This window comes from Eumetopias jubatus, unplaced genomic scaffold (genome assembly GCF_037043125.1).
Source record: "Eumetopias jubatus isolate StellerSeaLion01/CBP00866 unplaced genomic scaffold, mEumJub1_p1.0 scaffold_15, whole genome shotgun sequence".
NCBI classification, from domain to species: Eukaryota; Metazoa; Chordata; class Mammalia; order Carnivora; family Otariidae; genus Eumetopias; species Eumetopias jubatus.
The window spans coordinates 22848657-22864957 of record NW_028274821.1 but is presented as its reverse complement, the minus strand read 5'-3'; the positions used below and the strand labels follow the sequence as shown (position 1 = coordinate 22864957).

Genomic DNA, 16301 nt, shown 5'->3' with positions numbered 1-16301 from the left:
TTGATAGAGCATGCGATTCTTGATCTAGAAATCGTTGAGTTCCAGCCCCCTGTTGGGTGTAGAGATAACTTAAAAATAAAATCTTGAGAGAAAAAAGAAAGAAAGAGAAAGAAAGAAAGAAAGAAAGAAAGAAAGAAAGAAAGAAAGAAAGAAAGAAAGAAAGAAAGACAGAGAGAGAGAGAGAGAAAGAAAGAGAGAGAGAGAAAGAAAGAAAGAGAGAGAGAGAAAGAAAGGAAGGAAGGAAGGAAGTTCCTAGGAAGGAAGGAAAGAAGGAAGGAAGGAAAACAAAAGAAAGAAAGAAGGAAAAAAGAAAGAAATCTGTCAAGGAGAAGGCTGGGCAAGTGGGTGGGAAGAGAAAGGGAAAATAGTCCAGACAGAGGGAACAATGTCTGCAAAGGCCCAAAGACAAACAAGGACAAGGCATACTGATGAACTGCATGTCAGTCAGTATGGTGGAGACTAGGAAGGGAGAGTGGCAGCAAATTCAAAACTAGAGCTTTAAAAAGAATCAGGTCAGGATGGGCCTCTGCACCAGTGTGGACAGTCTGGAGAACTTTGGCAGGAAACAAAGGAGGCAGGGGTGAAGGGGGAGGCTGATTAGGGCATGCCACAGATGAGTCTAGAAATAGGAAGAAGCCTAATTAGGGTTTTGGATGCCATGTTAAGGAGTTGGACTCTATACTTAGGGTGATGGGGAGTTACCACAGAGCTTTAGGCTGGGTAGTGACCCTTCCAGCATGGAGAAAAATTGGAAGGAGACAAAATAACAAACTCACACGTGTTCATTACATCAAGAGGGAAGTTATGGGTGGCTTGAATTAAAAGGATGATGGTGATACAAATAGACAAGTTCAAGAGATACTTAACAGAGAGATCCGATGTGACTGTCAAACCATGTTTCTGGCGGGGTTGGGGGGGCATCAGCATATTGAGGGATCCTACTGATAAATCTTTAATAATAGCAGTCTTTTCATAACTCATTGAAAAGGTAATAATTAATGGATAGGATTTCCTTAATAGTAAGCTCTTCTATAATTTTTTCTTTAATTTTGGATTTTGTTTTTGTTTATTTATAACTACCTGGCTCAAGAGAGAATTCATACTTAGTGATTGTTTGAGATTGGGGTCTCTAGGAAGCCAACTCTAAGAGTTTAGTGGGCAGGATGTTTATCAAGGAGTATCCTTGGGATCAATACCTGTGGAAGGGACGTGGAAACCGAAATCAAGTGCAATATGAGCCTAATGACAACCTGGGACAGCTCAGCCAGGAGCTAAAATGGCCTGCCAGAGCTGCCCCATGCTGGAAGGAAATGACCAGGCCGTTGAACCCATCTCGATCAGTTGCTGGGAATGGGCCACCACGAGAAGGATGTAACCTTGGGCAAGGTAGTTTCCTGCAGGTGAGGTAACTCCTTAAGGCTCTAATAACTGAAGTCTATCTGCAGACTGCATTCCCAATAGCTAGGTCAATAAATTCTTCACTGAAGAGGGATCTGAGCTGGTGTACCTCCATGTCACAAAGCGACTGCAAGTCTGTTGACCCTGGGGAGACACCCTGACAGGCAGGAACTATGTCAACCTAAGAAAATTGGGGAGCTTCTTCCCTTCCAACTTTTCTTTAACACACATTGAATGAGCACATTTTTGTGTGTGTCAGGCACAGTGTCAGATGTGGGGTCAACATATATATATTATATATTAAAATTAAAATATAATGGGGAAATGTTTTTTAAAGAGGATACAAAAAACAATAAAATAAAATAACAATAAAAAGGAAAGATACTAGGGCGCCTGGGTGGCTCAGTTGGTTAAGCGACTGCCTTTGGCTCAGGTCATGATCCTGGAGTCCCGGGATCAAGTCCCGCATCGGACTCCCTGCTCAGCAGGGAGTCTGCTTCTCCCTCGGACCCTCCCCCCTCTCATGCTCTCTATCTCATTCTCTCTCTCAAATAAATAAATAAAATCTTAAAAAAAATTTTTTTAAAAATTAAAAAAAAAAAGGAAAGATACTGTACAATTAAACAAAGTATTTTCCCATAGAGATACTGGAACTGAAAGGAAGAGAAGAGGGTGAGTAGCCGAGAGGAGTGTCCTTCCACAGCGCCCAGGGAAAGCCCCTCCAAAGGCCACCCACATTCCTTGGCTCATGGCCCCTTCATCTTCAAAGTCTCCAGTGTGGCACTTTCTCTCTCCTCTAACCTCTGCTACCATCCTTATATCTTCTGACTCTGACTCTACTCCTCCTGACCCTTTAATATAAAGACCCTGGAATCAGGTCCATTTAGATAATCCAGGATAATCTCCCCATTGCAAAATCCTTAACCTAATTACATCTGCAAAGTCCCTTTTGCTATGTAATGTAACACATTCACAGGTTCTGGGGATTAGAGTGGAGACAGCCTTGGGGGGTCAGTATTCAGTCTACCATACTCAATTTCCTCATTTAAACTGGGTATAAGACTGCCTCACACGGTTGTTGAGAAAATTAAATTCATAGCATGTGCTCAGAGCTCTGAGCTCTGCCTGGCACAAAGAAAACCCTCAACAAATGTTGCTATATGTGGACCTCCTTCGCTATACCCTCCCCTTCATCCCTAGTGTTTCTGCCTTGGTTTGGGCCCTAATCATTCGACTCTTTCCATATCATCTGTTGTCTTCAGTTTTGCCTTCTTATACATGAGTCTCTAAACCCCACCCTTCCCACCCTCCATACCACCACAAGAGCAGAACCACAATGATAACGTTTCATGAATTCATTCACTTAATAAATATGTATTAGATGTCTACTCTAAGCCACACACCCGCAATCACCATCTACGTGGCTAATTCCTGGGCCAGCTGGACATCTTCAACCAGGTATTGAGTCTTGTTTATCTCTTTACCCCAGCATTATACTGTTCCTGGACTATAGTAGGTGCTCAACAATGCCTACTGAATGAATTGATGGATGAATCTAGTTATAACATTCTATAGTTCTATGATTCTATAAGGGTAGGAGCTGTATTAAATTCTCATCAGAGGAACTTATTCTGATTACTTTTAAAGCAGTTACGGTACTGTAAAAATTTATGACTATAGCTCAGTTGCATCCCCGGGAGGCGTTTCTGTGCCTCCACACCTCCAAAGGCCTCCTGAGCCAGAGCTGTAAAGAGCCACTGGTACAGAGGGAGCATCTGGGTAAACTGTCCAAGAGTCAGGCTTTAGAGCCAGGCATCTCTTTGCAACATTTAGAAAGCAGAACCAAGTGACCCTGTGATGTGTCTGCCATTTTGGTTAAGATATATTTTTTTCTCTTCCAATGTAATCTCATTTCCTCTCCTCCACAGCCAAAAAAAAAAGCAAGATACTGAGAAGGGCCCTTCTCTGTGCTCCCCATTCAAGAGTGCCTGCCAAACCAATTAATACCTCCTGAATGTTATCTCCCTGCTATGTTAATGTTATGTTAATAAATGCAATTAAGATAACATTCAGGAGGTGTTAATTGGTTTGGCAGATGTACATGAATAAGAAGCACAGATATTTTGCTTTCCCTATTTATGGAGGCAGGAAGTGACACAAAGTTGGACAAAAGGAAACTTAATTTGCCTCCAGTCTCTTTTGATACTACTTAGGCCTTTTCTGTTAGGTAATATATGGGATTCTTAAAAATGCTAATTTAGATGGTATTACAAAGATGAAGTGATTGTCAAATGTTGCAAAAACACTGAAATTATCTTTTGCCATAGGAATTAACTACATGGTGTTTACTCCCTTTAAAATGTTACATATGCCATATATACTATACACATGCACACACTTTCAAATGCACCCATAGCATATATGCAAATAAGCTCTCGTGCTAATTTATGAGGCAGATTGTTCTAGAAGACTAATTTCTAGCCTATTCTTGATGTAATTATTTAGTATATTCCAGTGATTTTACAGCTAATGTTCTTTTATTCTAACTTACAGTAAGATGGTAGCTTTTACTTTTTGTTTAGAAAGTACATATATATTATATATCTTTATTATATAAATTACATATACTATAATTACATATACATTATAAATTATATGTGTGATATATATATACACACACAGTGTATTTTACCTTGCAAAACAAAGGTTTTCTCTGAAATTTATATTTATACAAATATATATTTGTATAGATTTGAAGCAAAGAGACGTTACATTGTATTGCCATCAAGGTCACTGTGTTTGTTTCTGGAACTTCGCATTTGCCAGCACATCACAAGGCCTTTGGCAGGCTTAGTCCTCTCAGGGCCTTGTGAGGACACACCCCTGATAAGAACCCTGCTAAGAGAGGATGTCAGAGCACAGATCCACTGAAGTTCCTTCTAATCCTGGAGGGCAAATCATCAGCGTCTACACTGTGAACCAAATGAGAACTAAATGGAAATGCTAGTCTTCAACCTGGACTTCTAACACATTGGAAACACTTGACCTCCATTCTAAGACATGGTTTTCTGTAAAATGCACCAGCTCTTTAATAAGGGTTTTCCAGGGAGGAAAAAGGAGAAGTGGAGGAAAAAGAGGAAGAAGAGAAGGAGAGAGACCCCATGAAATTTTATATTTATTGTAAAACTGAAGTCCCATTCCAGAAATGCTAAAATGTGCTTCTCGAATAAAGAATACTATATATTATCTAGGAAAAAAAAGGTAACAGAGTAGGTAGCTAAAATATAACCACTGCTTTGTCTCAAGTGGATTGTTCTGAGCCAGTATCTGTTGCACAATTCTGGAGAATTCACCAATGCTTGAGAAATACATTCGTATGTTCTTTGCTAAACGCCGATCTGCAGGCCTTAACATCCCTTTGTCCCATTTCTCAGTGTAAGTTCCCTGGATGTTACATTTAGAATAATGGGACTATTCCTAGCTCTCAATCTGTGAGTGTGAGTAATTTCTTAAACGATAAACGGTTTTCGTCGCTCTTCAGTGACAATGGCTGTTAACTGAAGTTTGTTAAGAAATATTCTTCTAATCTGTGTGCGTGCATGTGCAAATGTGTTTGCAATGTTTTCCAGTGAGATAGAAGCACTGTGGCTCAAATTTTTTAGGTTTTACAATCCTGGCTCCCCTCCAGGCTAAGGAGGTAGAGGAACACTCCCAAAGGCAGCGATGCTGACTCAGTGTTTTAGGGCAGTCCCCTACAGCTCTTGGCTTTGATTGACTCTGGGGTGGCAATGAAGCCTTGACACAGATTCCATTGAGAAACCATTTCCAGATGATTCTGCTGCACCCTTGAGGGGAGTATTGCTCTGGGCACCTCCTGCCCCACTGCCCCAAGACACATGAAGGCTGCCTGAAGATGGGATCATGCAATAAACCCCTCTAAAGCAGTATACTCTGGTTCAGGGGTTGGCAAATATTTGCAGTTAAAAAAAAAAAAAGGTTATACTCACTTTTTAATTATTCTTAAGTAAAAGACTGCATTTACAATCTGTGGCATAGATAGCAAATAGATTATATGTGAGTGGAATGAGTGGAACAAGCTGAATTGTGTGTCCTGCTCCCCCCCCAACCCAAATTCATATGTTGAAACCCCCAGTGCTTCAAAATGTGATTGTTTTTGGAGCAAGGGTCTTTAAAGAGGTGATTAACTAAAATGAGGCCTTTTAGAGTGGGCCCTAATCCAATCTGATTGGTGTCCTAGGAGGAAAACACACAAAACAGACACCAGGGAAGTGCACACACAGAGGAAAGAAAGACAATGGGAGGACACAGAAGGAAGGTGGCCATATATAGGCAAGCCAAGAGAGGTCTCAAAAGAGACTAAACCTGCTGATCCCTTGGTCTTGGACGGCCAGGATTCAGAACTTTGAAAACTAAATTTCTGTTGCTTATACCACACAGCCAGTGGTACTGTGTTATGGCGGCCCTAGCAAACCAATACACCGTTGGCTGCCCAAAGCAACTATGTGAAGAAGAATTCGGGCAGGGCACGCACGAGTATGGGAGGGATCGCAGGGGAACACGTGCACGATATTAAGTCATCCTTACTCCATGGGATGGAATGGAGAAGATCTGAATATCTACATATTCACCTGCATCCAAGATCAAACCCCAAAGTACTTAAGTAGAAAAATCCTGGTCTTATTCAAAGTTATTTCTACCTTCCACCTACAGTTAGAAATAGATGGAATGTATGTGTCTTTGTCAGTTTCCTTAACTTCCACAAAAGAATGTCCATCTCATTCCCAACCTTGCTAATTAGTAACCAGGGCACTGCACTGAGCAGAATCAACAACCCAGAACAGATGCTTTTCTGGTCAGAAAGGAAAAGTCTAAAACTTAATTGAGGTTCAATATTAGTAGGAAACCTATAAATATTTTTTATGATTAAGTGAATCTCATTTGATGATTTTCTAATGTATTTTTATTTTTTGAGAATATCCATTTTTAGTTTCATTTCTCCCTCCAAAGGACTTTGGAAAACCAACATTTCTTCCCTAAATAATTGAGACCAAAAGCCATAAGTCATCTATTTATGAAAGCCAGGCTTCTGCAAGATTTCAGTTGAGAGTGCTTGATTTTTTTTTTCTCATTGATCTTCTAATACTTGTGCTCTAACTCTTGGGTCTTTTAAGAAATTTAACATATACTTTTGGTTCTAACTAAATCTTCACCTCAAAATTGGATAACTGGGTTTTGGGGTTTTTAAGTTTCTTTGTTTGCTCTAGTTTAATGGCCCATAACAAATAAGAGCATTAATTTGGAAAATGTCCCCATGGGGTGCATTGTTCTCAGAGTGGCTCAATGTTTTAGAGAGACCGTTGTGTGGAGACACAACTAGACACTGACTGCCTGATGAACCCAGCCTCCCTTACTAGTGAACAAGTAGGAGGGTAAGGGGATGTGATTAAGCAAAGTTAGGACTTCAGAAAAGCTTTTATTCCATTTAGTATAGACCTGGCCAAGGAAACGAGCCCCGTTATCACCAACACAAGCAAACTCAATTTGGGCAATTCAGGGGAGTCCATTACTATGCACTAAATGTTTGTGCCCCCCCCCCCCGCCATTCATATGTTGAAATCCTAAGCCTTAATGTGATGGTATTGGAGATGGGGCCTTTAGGAGATAATTCAGTCAGGAGGGTGGAGCTCTTAAGATGGGATTAGTGCCCTGAGAGACACAAGAGAGCTTGCTTTCTTACTCTCTCTCTGCCAGGTGAGGATACTGAATCTGCTGGTACTGACCTTGGACTTTCCAGCCTCTAGGACTGTGGGAAATAAATTTCTGTTGTTTAAGCCACCCAGTCTATGGTATCGGGTTATAGCAGACCACAACAGATGAAGACACTCATCAAGTTAAGCCGCTTTACCCCTTTCACACATGTAAGTCCTAACAACCACTCTAACTGTGCAGTACATTTTCTAGCCCATACGCTTAATGATCCCCTGCTATTTAACCCAACAGCACACACTCCATTACCTATCTACAGACTTTTCTAAAATAATTGAAGTACCATTGGGATAGGAGCACAGAAGTTAGATTCTCTCTTCTCAACTTAGTGTGTCTGTGTGATTTCTAACCTGAAACTGTACTGTTACTTTTTAAATTTTTATTTTTAATCCACATACAATAAAATCCAACCTTTTGATGTGAAATTCAAAGAGTTTTGACAAATGCAGTCATTTAACCACCACCCTTATCAAGACACAAAACAGTTTCCATCACTCCCCTACCCCCTGTTTTTAGTCAAACATTCCACCACTGACCACAGAAAACCACAGATTTGTTCTTCATCCCTGGAGGTTCAGCATATCCAGAATGACATGTACATAGAATCACATAGTATGTAACTTCGAAAACTTGGTTTCTTTCACTCAGCAGAATGGTTTTGACACTCATTCAAGTTGCTGGATATATGAAATCGTTTATTTTTTTTATTGTTAAGCAGTATTCCATTGCATGGATATACCACAGTGATTAATCTATCACTCATTAAAGGACATTTGGGTTGTTTCACATTTTGGCAATTTTGAATAAAAGCTGCTATAAGCGTTTTTGTACAAGTATTTGTGTGAATGTAAGTCTTCCATTCTTCAGAATAAATACTCAGGAATGGGATCACTGCATCATATGGTAAGTATATGTTTAATTTGATAAGCAACTTCCAAACTGTTTTTCAGAGGGGCTGTACCATTTTGCATTCTCACAGCAGTGTATGGGGAGAGTCCTAGCTATTCTGCAACCTCATCAAGACTTGGTATTGCCAGTTGTTTGTTCATTTTTAATTTTAGTAATTATAGTAGGTGTGTAGTTTACCTTGTGATTTTTATTTGTCTTTCTCTAATGACTAATACCTAATAATGCTGAGAATCCATGCACTTTTTGCCATCTATATGTCTCCTTTGATGAAGTGTCCACTGAAATTTTTTGCCTTCTAAAAAATTGGGTTGTATTCTTATTGTTGATTTTGGAAAGTTCTTTATATATTCTAAGTGCAGGGTCTTTGCTAAATGTATGATTTGCAAATTTTTCCCTCAACCTGTGACTTGTGTTTTCATTGTCTTAACAGCAACTTTGACAATCCAAAAAGTCTCTAAGTGTGATAAAGTCTAATTTGTCAATTTTTCTCCTATAAATCTTGCTTTTAGTGTCATATTTAAGAATTCTCCACCTAATACAAGCCCACAAAGATTTTCTTCCTAGGCTTTCTTCAAAAGTTTTATAGATTTATGATTTGCATTTACTTCTATTACCCATTTTCAGTTAGTTTTGTATAAAATGTGAAGTATAGGTCAAGGTTCATTTTTGGTTTTTTGTACATGGATGTCCAGTTGTTCAAGCACAATTTTTTTGAAGAGACTATCTTTTCTCCATGGAATTGCCTTTGTATCTTTTTCAAAAATTAACCCACCATAATTTTGTGAGTCTATTTGTCAAGTCTCTATTCCATTCCATTGAACTGTGTGTCTATATTTTCATCAGTATCTCATTTCCTTGATGACTTGCCTTACAGTAAGTCTTCATGTTGTAGTATGAGTCTTCCAACTTCGTTCATTTTCAGAATTGAAATGGGATATTTACTTTGCCTTTCCACATAAATCTTAAACTCAGTTTGCCAATACAGACAGACACAACGACTGGGATTTCTATTGGAATTGCATCAGATATATAGATCAAACTGGAAAGAATTGACATCTTAACTATAGTGAATCATCCATTCCATGGGCATGGTCTTCTTTTTATTTATTTCATCAGTGTTTGATAATTTTAAGCATACAGATCATGGTAAATTTATACCTAAGTATTGATTTATTTATTGAGTTACCATAAATGGTACTAATTTTCAATTTTGGTTTCCAATTGTTTATTGTTATTATATAGGAATACAATTGCTTTTTGTATTTTAATCTTATAGCTTGAGATTTACCAAACTCACTTTTAAGTTCTAGGAACATTTCTGTGAATTCTTTAAGGTCTTCTACTTAGGCAATAATGTCATCTGGAAAGTTTTATTTTCCAATCTGAATGCCTTTTTTTCTTTTTCTTGCCTTACTACACTGGTTAGGATTTCCATTATGTACATTGAATAGGAGTGGTAGAGCAGACATCCTCGCTTTGTTCCTAGTCTTAGGGGAAAATACTGTCTTTCATCATTAAGTATGATGTTAACTACAGGTGTTTATAGATATCCTTAATCATGTAAAAGAAGTTCCTTTTTATTCCTAGAGTGCTGAGAATTTTATCATGAATCAATGCTGAGTTTTATCAAAAATTTTTCTACAATGATTGAAATGATTAAGTGGTTTTTCTTCTTTTGTCTGTTAATGTAGTAAATTACAGTGATACTGAATCTTAAAACAACCTTGCATTACCAAGATAAATCCTATTTGGGGTGCCTGGGTGGCTCAGTTGGTTAAGCATCAGCCTTTGGCTCAGGTCATGATCCCAGTGTCCTGGGACCGAATCCCACATTGGGCTCCTTGCTCATCGGGGAGCCTGCTTCTCCCTCTGCCTCTCTCTCTCTCTCTCATGAATAAATAAGATCTTTAAATAAATAAATAAATAATAACTAGATTTTAATTTCATTAATTTTCTCTAATGTTTGTTTTCAGTTTCATTGATTTCTGTTCTTATCGTTACAATTTTCTTTTTCTCCGATAGCTTTGAGTTTAGTTTATTTTTTTTAGTTTCTCAAAATGAAAGACTACGTATTCGAGACCTTTCTTTTTTTCTAATGTAAACATTTTAGTGCTATAAATTTTCCTCTGTGCATTGTTTTAACTGAATCCCATAGACTTTAATATGTTGTATTATTTTCATTCAGCTCAAAATATTTTATAATTTCTTAGGAAGTTTCTTTGACCTATGAATTATTTAGAATTATGTTTTTAAGTTCTAAATATTTGGGAGTTTTCCAGATATCCTTCTGCTACTACAGCTTAATTCTGTTGTGATCAAAAAACATACTTTGGGGGACTCTGCTCTATAAGCCCTTGGAAACGAGCCTTGGAAATCCCTTTTACGAAGATGGCGCCAAAGGCTAAGAAGGAAGCCCCTGCCCCTCCCAAAGTTGAAGCCAAAGCAAAGGCTTTGAAGGCCAAGAAAGCGGTGCTGAAAGGCGTCCACAGTCACAAAAAAAAGAAAATCCGCACGTCACCTACGTTCCAACGACCCAAGACACTGCGTCTGCGGAGGCAGCCCAAATTTCCTCAAAAGAGCGCCCCCAGGAGAAACAAGCTTGATCACTATGCCATCATCAAGTTCCCCCTGACCACTGAGTCAGCCATGAAAAAAATAGAAGACAACAACACACTTGTGTTCATTGTGGATGTCAAGGCCAATAAGCACCAGATCAAACAGGCTGTGAAGAAGCTCTACGACATTGACATGGCCAAGGTCAACACCTTGATCAGGCCTGATGGAGAGAAGGTGGCATATGTTCGACTGGCTCCTGACTATGATGCTTTGGATGTTGCCAACAAAACTGGAATCATCTAAACTGAGTCCAGCTGGCTAAATCTAAATTAAATTTTTTTCACCAAAAAAAACAAAAACAAAAACAAAAACATACTTTGTATGACTTCAATTCTTTTAGGTTTGTTAAGATTTGTTTTGTGGCCCAAAATTGGTATATCTTGGTGAATGTTCCATGTGATGATGAAAATAACGTGTATTCTGCTGTCATTGTGTGAACATTCCTATACATGTCAAATAGGTGTTGGTATTATTCAGATCTTCTATATACTTGCTGGTTTTCTGTCTACTTGTTCTGTTAATTATTTAGAGAGGGGTTTCAATGTCTCTAAGTATAATGGATTTGAATATTCTTCCACTTAATCTTATCAGTTTTTATCATGTATTTTGAAGTTGTTTTTAGGTGCATAAACATTTAGGACCATCATATCTTCTTGATGAATTGATGCTTTTTATCAGTATGTAACGTCCTTGGTATTTTCCCTTGTTCTGAAATCTATGTCTGATATTAATAAAGCCACTACCACTATCTTTTTATTCGTATTTCTATTGTATATCTGTTTGCATCACTTTGTTTTTAACCTGTCTATATTATTATATTTAAAGTGAATTTCTTGCAGATATCCTATAGTTGGGTTTTGTACTTTTTTAACTCTGTCTTTAATTAATGTGTTTAGAGTATTTACATTTAAGGAAATTATTAATTTATTTAGATTTAGTTTTGCCATTTATTTGTTTTATGTTGGTCCCCTCTGTGTTGATTTTCCTGTCTTCCCTTTTCTGCCTTTTATTGGATTTAAAAAATATATATTTTAGTATTTTATTTATTTGCATAAATATTTTAGAGTTTGTTCTAGGGATTACAATTATATACCCTACTTTTTTCAGTTTACTTAGAATTCACATGTTACCCTTCAAGTGAAATGCAGAAATCTTACAACCATATAGTACATACAGTCATAAGTACTACATCTACTTACACTGAAAATCCCATTAGACAATGTTAAAATTTTTGCCTTTGATAGTCATCAATATCTTAAGATTTTAAGAGGGGAAAAATATTCTCCTTATCCAGATATTTACCATGTGCATTGCCCTTTCTGTCATAGTTTTCTGCATCTCAGTGACCATTCATTTGTGCTCAGGCCCAAACCTTTGGTATCAATTTTTATTCTTCTCTTGCCCTCACACTCCATATGTAGTTCATCAGCAAGCTAGCTCTACCTGAAAAATATATCTTGTATGTGTCCTTAAATCTCTCCTGTCTGAAACAAGTATTCTGTAACTGTAAAAATTAAACTTTAAAATGTTTTTTTAATGAAGACAAAAATTTTACCTCCCAGCATTTTAATAAAAAGCAAATTTCTTTTAAAAAATCCTCTATTTAAAGTTATGTAGAGAAGAAAAATGTTATTTTCAAAGTCTTTTGACTAGTCAAGTTTAGTGTAATGAAAGAAAAAGTTCTAATCCATATCCAGCACTGGAGCCATCCTATTTCCATTTTATAGTCAATTGGATAAATTTTCTTTCATTTTGCCTCTCAGAATTTTGTCCTTTTGAAGCAGGCAAACAACTCAGCCTTGGCAATATTGTTTCTCATTTAACAATCTATTTCAGTCTTATCCTTGGCAGTTAACAATGACCTCGTGCTGCTGACACATTTTTAGTGTGTGCGTGGCTGTGTATGAAATGTTGTTATTTTCCTACGTTGCTCTCCCCTTTGATCATCAACCTTGTCTTGTCTCCTACTCTCTCTTGGAGCTCTAATTGTTTTTACTCCTTTGAAACCTTCTGAGGAAAGGAAGTCCTAAAAGAATAGTCTCCCCTTTCCAAGGCTGCCAGCTTAGAAATTTTCTAGTTTCTTTCTTCCTGAATATTTTTGGTTTTGTTAAGGCGTATTTTTCCTTTCCATCTAGCCTAGATTAATCAAGACCTATCTCCACCCAGTCTTCTTCCATCAGTAACATCTCAACACCCTCAGATGTCACAGTGGAAGAGTATGAAGTTTTAAATAAGAACACTTGATATAAGTCATAATCCTATCACTTCCCGGCTAGAGACCTTGGGTAAATCACTGAGCGACTCTGGGACTGAGTCTCTTCATCTGTAAAATGGGGGTGATCATGATATCTAAATTTTGAGGGCTGTTTTAAAGGATTAAATAAATATATATGAATGTTCTTGAGAAGTGTGATGCAGTGATATTGATTTTTGTTCAGTTTAATAAACCTCTGTTAGTAACGGACAGGGGTAGTAAACTCAAAGGACTATAAGTAATATAAATACATGCAGCAGGCAGGATTCCATGCATTAGGGAGCAGGGAGGTGTGTGTCTAAAGAATTAGAGATCGCAAGCCTGTCTGAGGAGGGCAAATACTGCTCAGCTCCTCCCAGTGACTTATCAGGTAGGGGATGCCTAACCATCCCACTGCCAATTTGAAGCAACTCTGAAAAGTCGTTCTAGCTCCAGAGTTCTTTATGGTGCCAGATGAGACAAGTGGGTTTGCATCAAGGCTTAACTTCTCCCTTGGCCCACTCCTGCTTCCTTCCCCTTTCCAAAGGTGTTTCCACAAGGGTGCTTCTAAATAAAGATCTTGTACACTAAACTCCATCTCAGAATCTGCTTCCTGGGGAATCCAACCTGCAACACCATTCTTGAACCCATGGAAAAATCTGTATGCTAAGCTAGGTAGACAGATGATTTCAATACCATCTGATAAGTGCTAGAATATATACATAAACAAAAGCTATGCAATGAAGGAGGGGGTATCTAAATCAACCAAGGGGACTCAAGTCTTCCCAGGGCAGGCAATGTTCAGGTGACTTTTGAGAGCTAATGAGGCTGTAACCAGATAAGGAAGGGAACAGGTATTCTAGGCAGAGAAAGAAACACTAAAAACAAACAATAGAAAGATATCCAAGGAATAGAGACCCTACATATGCATGGAGAACCACTAGCAGCATGGTACTAATAGAACTTAAAAGACCTAATAGAACTTAAAGAGAACTAATAAAACTTAAAATGTAAATTGGGGATTGGCATGAGATAAAGTGGGAGAGAAAAGTTACAATTTAAGAGCTTGGCCTTGATCCAGTGGATATGGAGATTCATTTCCCCTCCTAACTCCGAACACTTGTTCTCTCTTTCCTCCCACAAGCTTTAAAGTTGGTCCTTCATGGAGCCTATTTTCATTCAATAGGCATGACTTGAGAAATCTACCATCTCCTACTGTAATTTAAAATCTAGATATGAATATCTAACTCAATATCTCCACTTGAATGGCCCATAAGAACCATAAAATTCAGTGTGTCCAAAACTGAGTTCATTACCTGACCTTCCTGTACCTCATCTTTCTGAATTATCTACTTTGGTGAATACTAGCAACTGCCCATTCAGTTGCCCAAGCCACAGTCCCATGTATCAGTCTTGATTCCTTTTTCTTTTTTACTCTTCAAGTTCAATCCTTCAATGGATCCTATAAATGATCCTATTTATTATATTTTGGATCATTACATGTTTACTGCTACTTCCTGAGGTCAGTGAAAGCTTTTAATAACTGATTAATCTGCCTCCAGTCTTACTCCTTTCAAATCCATTTGCCAAAGAACTATAAGAGTAATCCTTCCAAAACACAAATTTGATCATGTCAAGCCTCAGCTTAAACTCCTCCAGGGGTCCCCATAATCTTTGAGATGAAGTCCAAAATCCTTAACAAAACTCTTCATTGTCTGGCCATGGATTTCATGCTTTCTGCTTTACGCACACTATATTACCTTAAAATTTTCCAGTTCTTTATGCCCTCCCCCTTGCTTTCAGATCATGTACCAGGTTGCACTCACAGCCTAAAATATCTTTCCCTGCCTGTCTTTCCTCCTCTTCTTCCTTTTACCTGATTAAGAACTATTAGGGGTGCAGGGCTCAACTTAACTGTTAATTTCTCCAAGGAGTTTTCTCTGCCACCCTCACCCTTATTATAAGCTAAGTGCCTTGTTTATAATACTATGAATCTATCCTTACTTCTCTCTACCATGAGATTACAATTAAAGGCAGAAAACATGTCTTATTTATTTCTGAATTTCCAACACTTAGCATAATAACTGGCACACAATAGTTTTCAAGAAATATTTTCTAAATAAATGAATAAGTGGATCAGAATTTGATTTCCAAGGATATACTCTGATGGCAATGAGAGTCATAGTTTCAAAAGAGAACTTACTGAAAAAGACAAGAACTAATAAGTGCTGGCAAGGAAGAGGAGAAAAAGGAACCTTTGTGTACTGCTAGTGGGAATGTAATTTGGTGTAGCCAAACCAGAGGTTCCTCAAGAAATGAAAAACAGAACTACCCTATCATCCAGTAATTCCTTTATGGGGTATTTACCCAGAGAAAACAAAAACACTAATTTGAAAAGATATATGCACCCCTATATTTATTGAAACATTATTCACAATAGCCAAGATATGGAAGCAACTCAAGTGTCCATCAAGAGATGAATGGATAAAGAATCCACACACACGGGGGGCAGAGCAAGATGGTGGAGGAATAGGAGACCTAGATTTCGTCTGGTCTCAGGAATTCAGCTGAATAGGGATCAAACCATTTTGAACACCTACGAACTCAACAGGAGATCAAAGGGGAGAGTAGCAACAACTATCTGAACAGAGAAGCGACCACTTTCTGGAAGGTAGGGCGTGCGGAGAAGTGAATCTGAGGCGATATTCGGGAGGATAGACGGCGGGGGAGGGGCCTCCGCCGGCCGCTTCTGGCAAGTGATAGAGTCGCGGAGCATAAAATCGGAACTGTTAGAAGTCCGCTCCGCTGAGGGACGTCGCTCCGGTGGCTAAGCAGGGGGTGGAATCCTCGCGGGACAGTGTGGTCTCAGGACCCTCGGGGTCAAAGAAAGACTGGGGGTGCCTGAGTGCACCAGAGCTTCCAGGTATCGGAGTGGGGAAGCCGGCTGCAGAGACGGAGCTGAGGCGCAGGCTCTCAGCTTGGGGTGCCCATAAACTGTGATCCGCGGCCCAGTCGGGCCACTGCTCCTCCAGCAGGGACCCAACAGGCGGCAGAGCCGGGGAGACTCCCCTTCCTTCCCGGGGAGGAGCGGCGCGGGAACGCACTGCAGGAATCTGCTGGGTTTGGAGACTCCACATGGGGTCGGGTGCCAGAGATAGCAACGCTCGGTCACAGGCCGGGGGAGCACGGAGAGCGGCCAGAGACCGGGAACAAGGGAGTGACTGTTTTCTCTGTGGGCGCACTGAGGAGCGGGGCCCCGAGTTCTCAGCTCCTCTGGGTGGAGATTGGGAGGCCACCATTTTTGCCCTGGTCCTCCAAGGCTGTACGGAGAGCTTGCAGGGAACTAAAGCTCCTGATA

The 16301-nt window shown here is 39.1% G+C and overlaps 1 long non-coding RNA gene and 1 pseudogene across 1 annotated transcript in view; one reads left to right on the top strand and one right to left on the bottom strand.

Moving 5' to 3' along the window:
• The window catches only part of LOC114201435 (uncharacterized), a 170806-nt gene that overhangs the window by 80789 nt on the left and 73716 nt on the right, over nucleotides 1–16301 (bottom strand). The window lies entirely within an intron of this gene.
• On the top strand, nucleotides 10444–10999 carry LOC114201434 (large ribosomal subunit protein uL23 pseudogene; annotated as a pseudogene).